At 37.1% G+C, this 6,140-nt stretch overlaps 1 non-coding gene across 1 annotated transcript; it reads left to right on the top strand.

Annotated features, from left to right (window-relative positions):
- Positions 1-5,150: 5,150 nt before the first annotated feature.
- Positions 5,151-5,257, top strand: LOC133780981 (small nucleolar RNA R71). The gene has a single exon (XR_009869782.1). It is a non-coding gene; the product is annotated as a small nucleolar RNA R71 (small nucleolar RNA).
- The last annotated feature ends 883 nt before the right edge of the window (positions 5,258-6,140 follow it).

The raw sequence follows: 6,140 nt of genomic DNA on the forward strand, positions 1-6,140 counted from the left end.
TCTTGCTGGTTTGGAAGAGTAATATTCTGTTAGTGGATATTTTGCAAGAGAGTGACCAATATATTCATACTCTTATTAAGGAGTTACAGTCAAATAGGGAGTATTGTGTGACATTTGTTTATGGGAGAAACACAGTTCTGGAAAGAGTTCAGCTATGGCATGACTTATCTTGCCTTAAATTTTTAGTTGCTCCTTGGTTAATGGCAGGGGATTTCAACTCAGTTTTTGATTGTGATGATAGACTTGGGGGTCGTCCAGTTTCTGCAGCTGAAATGGTTGATGCTCAAAGGTGGAAAGCTTTTGGTTTGGCTGATGAGCTTATATCGATTGGATCTCATTATACTTGGACTAATAACCAATCTGATGGGGCTCGAATTTACTCTAAATTAGACCATATTTTTAAAAATGAAGAGTGGATAGATCTTTTTCCGGAATCGGTTGCTGTTAAAAAATGGGACATCTTTTCAGATCATTGTTACTGTCTTATTAAGGTAATACAGGAGGTGAATACTGGGTTTAAGCCTTTTAGATTCTTTAACATGTGGATGGAACATGAAAGTTTCAAACCTACTATTATGAAAAGTTGGAACAAACCAGTTTCTACTCAGGGGTTAGATAGAATTATGGTGAAGCTTAAGAGACTAATCCATGTTCTGAGACATTTTAATAAGACTGAGATTGGAGATGTTGAACGAAAATTTCAGGTGGCTAAGGAAAAGTATAATCAAGCTCAAGTTCAGCTTCAGCAAGCTCCTCACTCTACTGAATTTCAAGCTAAGGAAAAGCAAGCTCTTGATAATCTGGTTCAGAATTCCAGATTTTATGACAGTTACCTTAGACAAAAAAGCAAAGTCAATTGGCTCAGATTTGGGGACGATAATACAACGTATTTTCATGCTTGTTTGAAACAGCGAAAGGAAGTAAATCGAATAACCTCTTTTGTTACTGATAATGGTCAGATAGTTAAGAATTATGAGGAGGTTGTGGCTCACTTTTTACTTCATTTTAGGAGTGTTTTGGGCAGCCAAAGTAAGACTTCGGGGTTCTATTTATAAGGATTGTTTTATACATGGTAATATCCTTTCTTTAGAGCATCAGCTGGCATTAAAAAACCATTTACTAAGAAGGATGTAAAAAATGCTATGTTTAGCATTGGGTCAATCAAGAGTCCGGGTCCGGATGGGTATGGTTTGAGTTTCTTCAAAGCAATGTGGAATGAGATTGGTGATGATATATCAGATGCTATATTGGGTTTCTTTCAGCAGGGTATTCTTCCTAAAGGCCTAAATAATGCTATGTTGTCTTTGATTCCTAAAGTTGCGAATCCAACTAAGGCAGTGGATTATAGGCCCATAGCTTGCTGCAATACATTGTATAAATGTATTTCAAAGATGATTTGTGGTAGATTGAAAGTGATCCTTCCACTGTTAATCCACCAAAATCAAGGGGCTTTTATTAAGGATAGGCTTTTAGCTCATAACATCCTTATTTTTCAGGATATCCTTAAAGGATACAAGAGGAAGCATATTTCTCCTAGATGTGTGATGAAAGTTGATCTAAGTAAGGCATATGATTCCATTGATTGGCACTGTTTAGAGGATATTCTTGCTGCCTTTTGTTTCCCGAGTCAGTTTATTAATTGGATTATGATGTGTTTAAAAGATTCATCTTATTCAATCTTGATGAATGGCAGAGTGCAAGGCTGCTTTACTGGTAGGAAGGGGCTGAGACAAGGGGACCCGATATCCCCTCTGTTATTTGTTCTTGTTATGGGGTACTTTACTAGGATGCTCATTCAAGCTACTCAGAATAAGGATTTTAAATTTCATCCTAGATGTAAAAAGCTGAATTTGGTGAGTCTGTGTTTTGCGGATGACTTGGTGATTTTTTGCAAGGGAAATAATGCTTTTGTTTAGGTTATACAAGAGTGTTTTCAATCAATTAGTGATGTTTCTGGTTTAAGAGCCAATTTGGAGAAGTCTCGAGTGTATTTTGGAGGTTTAACTGAGACAGAGACCAAAGATATTCTGAAGGATCTGCATTTTGCTGAAGGTGAATTCCCTCTAAAATACCTCGGCGTTCCACTGAGACCTACAAAATGGAAAGCAGGAGATTGTGCTAATATAATAAAGAAGATTCATTTGAAATTAAATCATTGGTCCAGTCGACATTTATCCTTTGCTGGAAAAGCTCAACTTATACATTCTGTTTTATTGGGAATTAGAGCTTTTTGGATGAGTATTTTTCTTCTCCCAAAGAGTGTTATTACTGAGATCGATCACATGTGCAGGAAGTTTCTTTGGGGGACCAGCAGTTGGAATGAAAACAGAAGTAAACTTCACCTCACGGCTTGGGATCAAGTTTGCATTCCTAAGCATTTGGGGGGTATTGGTTTTAAGGAAGGGGCCAAGTGGAATATGGTGCTACTAGATAAATATATCTGGGCTGTTTCTACTAAGCAGGATATTCTTTGGGTGAAATGGATTGATGCCATTTATCTTAAAATGCAATCTATTTGGGATTACAATCTTTAGTCTGATGTGAGCTGGTATTGGCGTAAGCTAATTAAGCTGAAATCTGTCATCAATGGTGAGATGTTAGACAAAGCAATGGTGAACAACAAGTTGAATACCAGCAAACTTTATGTTCAGTTGGTTAACAAGGAAAGAGCTCCTTTTGCTCATGTTGTTTGGTGCAATATGACCTTGCCCAAGCATAGGTTTATACTTTGGCAAGCTACTTTGAGGCATTTGTTAACCAGAGACAATTTATTAAAATGTCATTTGCAGCTGCCTTCTGTCCTATGTCCTACTTGCGAATTGCAGCAGGAGTGTCATGAGCATTTGTTCTTTCAATGCCATTTCTCTCAACTGGTGAGATGTCGAGTTGCTGCTTGGCTGGGCAGGGATATCTGGCCTGTTCATTTTCATGGCTGGGTTGATTGGATGGTGGGGAAGCCAAAGGGTATTCAGCAGAAAGTTTTAGCAGCTGGTTTCGCAGCTTCAGTTTATCTAATTTGGTGGAACAGGAACCATTGTTTGTTTAATTTCTGTTCTTTATCTGTTAACAATGTTGTTTCTCTGTTGCAAAGTTGCTTGAAAGCTAGAATTGTTAATTTGTCTAGAGCTAAGTTGAAAAGCAAAGATTTAATTTTTCTTAAGAATCTTAATCTCTTGTAATCCTCGGATTGAGGGGCTCTTTTTGAGCTGGTTTTTGTAATTGGTTTGTGTTTCAATATAATTCTTTGTTCATAAAAAAAAAAAGAAGCTAAAATAATAATTGGGAGAGTGTCATTCTTACCCAAATACGCATACTTAAGATGATCATGTAAGGTTTTTAACTCAAGAGCTGGTGGCTCCTCATGGGAGAGGTCTTTAGGCACTTGCCCCAATTCCTCATATTTCTTTTTATAAATTTGCCCTGATGAATTCAACCACTTAACATACTCACTGGCTTCAGTACCAGCACACTCTTCAAGACTTGCAATCAAACTCAACTCAAGTGGATCCTTTATAGACTGGACCCCTTTACTTGGTTCCTCCAATACACTAACACAAAAACAACTGTCACTAGCTGAAGAATATTTCAAAGCTTTGAAAAAATTAAAAACAACCTCATCACCTTGTACTCTAAGCCTTAACTCTCCCTTCTGAACGTCTATCAATGCTTGCTCCGTGGCAAAAAATGATCGTCCCAATATAATAGGCTCATCCTCATCTTCCTCCATATCTAATACAATAAAATCCATTGGGAAAATGAACTTATCTACCTTTACTAGAACATCCTCTATAATACCTCTGGGGTGTGTTAATGAACGATCAACCAGTTTAAGAGTAACAGTAGTGGGTCTAGCTTCCCCCCAAACCAGGCCTTTTAAATACAGATAGCGGCATTTTATTTATGCTGGCACCCAAATCACATAAAGCTCTCTCACGATGAAAGTTTCCTATAGTGCAAGGTATAGTGAAACTGCCCGAATCTCTTAACTTTCAAGGAAGCTTCTTTTAAATAATTGCACTACACTCTTCAGTTAATGCAATGGTTTCATAATCCTCCATTTTTCTCTTATTAGAAAATATCTCTCTCATAAACTTCACATAACTAGGCATTTGTTCTAGAGCCTATGCAAAAGGAATGTTAATGTGAAGTTTCTTAAATACTTCAAGAAATTTGGAGAATTGTTTGTCAAGATTAGCCTTTCGAAATCGTTGATGATATGAAATCTTTGGTGTAGGCTTAGTGTATTTTGGTTTTTCTGTCTTTGGAAGGTCTTCAGTAACCTCCTCTTGTATTGGACTAGTAACATGTTGATCCTATGTCTTCTTCCCCTTGTCATCCACTGTAGGTCCATCATACTTAGTCCCACTCCTCAAAGTGACAGCTTGACATTGCTCTTTAGGATTTACCTCTGTGGAACTAAGCAAATTCCCTTGCTGTCTACTAGAAAACATTTGAGCTAATTGACCTATTTGTGTCTCCAAACTCCTGATTAAAGACCTTGTCTCTGTCATGAATTGATTTAATTGGTCTGGCTGAATTGTTGGTGGGTTCATTTAAGGATGTGCTGATGGATGAGATGGTCTAGAATGTAATCCATAAGTCGTTTGATGAGAGGGTTGTTGAGGTGGTACTGTGGATATTGTGGTTGTAACTTGTGATTATTTTTCCAAGACAAATTAGGGTGATTTTTCCAAGCAGGATTATAGGAATTGGAGTAAGTGTTGGGTGCAGGTCTTGAAAAATTACCAATAACCTATGCTTGTTCCAAAGGCATATTATTCACATCAGTTGAGCAACTAGTTGTGCTCGGGCATTGTTCATAAGAATGTGATCCCCCACAAGCCTCACAACTCATAACATTCTACACTTGCATTGCTTGTGCGGTGATATTAGTCTGTTGCAATTGCTTGGTTAGAGATGCCACTTGAGCGGTCAATAGCGCAACTGGATCAACTTCTAAGACTCGTGCTACTTTCTTATTCTCACACTCAGTAGGCCAATTATAGTTATTCATGGCCATCTCTTCCAATAATTCATATGCTTCATTAGAGCTTTTTCTCATAAACGCTCCTCCTGATGTTGCATCTATAATTGTCCTTGTATTGCTCCCCAAACCATTGTAAAATGTATGAACTAGTAGCCACTTCTCTATTCCATGATGTGGGCATTTCCTTTGCAATTCTTTAAATCGTTCCCATGCATCATATAAAGACTCCCCATCCAGTTGATGGAAGTTATTTATCTCTCCTCTTATTCTGGCTGACTTGGCAGGTGGAAAATATTTACCAAGGAATTTCTGCGCCAAATCTTCCCAAGTAACTATAGAGTTGGCTTGTAATGAATTCAACCAACTCTTAGCTCTGTCCCTTAGTGAAAATGGGAATAATCTCAATCTTACAGCATCGTTACTCACCCCATTCATTTTGAATGTCGCACATAGCTCTAAAAAGTTTGTGATATGGTGATTTGGATCCTCATTCGGTAACCCCCAAAATTGTACACAACTCTGCACCATCTGAATAATTGAGGGTCTTATCTCAAAATTATTTGCCTCAACAGTTGGAGGACAAATGCTTGAATGTATCCCCGTAACAGTAGGGAGTACATAGTTTTTTAATGGTGGATCAGATTCAGCTGCATTACCCATATTTGCATTGTCGACAACGTTATTTGCGTTCTTAGCCATTGTGAAATCCAACATTTTCTTTATCTTGTGATTTTTTCTGCACATTCTCTCAATTTCAAGATCTATTGGTATGATTTCCTTTTGTCTACTTCCTCCTATATACCAACAATTCCTGAAACACAATACAGTCTTGATCTGAATAAGTGTAAAACAATAAAAAAAACCAAATTAGAACAAACAACAATTAACTTTGATATTGGAAATTAAGTCCCCGACAACGGCACCAAAAACTTGATCGTGAATTATATATACGCAAGTGCATGTAATCGATTCAAGTACTATAGATGATAAATAGAGTATCATTCCCACGAAGACAGTTTTCCAATTACTAATAATTGTTCTTTTAATTTCTATTTGGCAACCAAAATTTAGATGAATGAATTTAATTTTAAAATTATAAATAACTAAGAACAAAAATAAATAATTACCAGATGAAAATCACTATTAAAAAGAC

Source organism: Humulus lupulus, chromosome 5, assembly GCF_963169125.1.
Source record: "Humulus lupulus chromosome 5, drHumLupu1.1, whole genome shotgun sequence".
Lineage (NCBI taxonomy): Eukaryota > Viridiplantae > Streptophyta > Magnoliopsida > Rosales > Cannabaceae > Humulus > Humulus lupulus.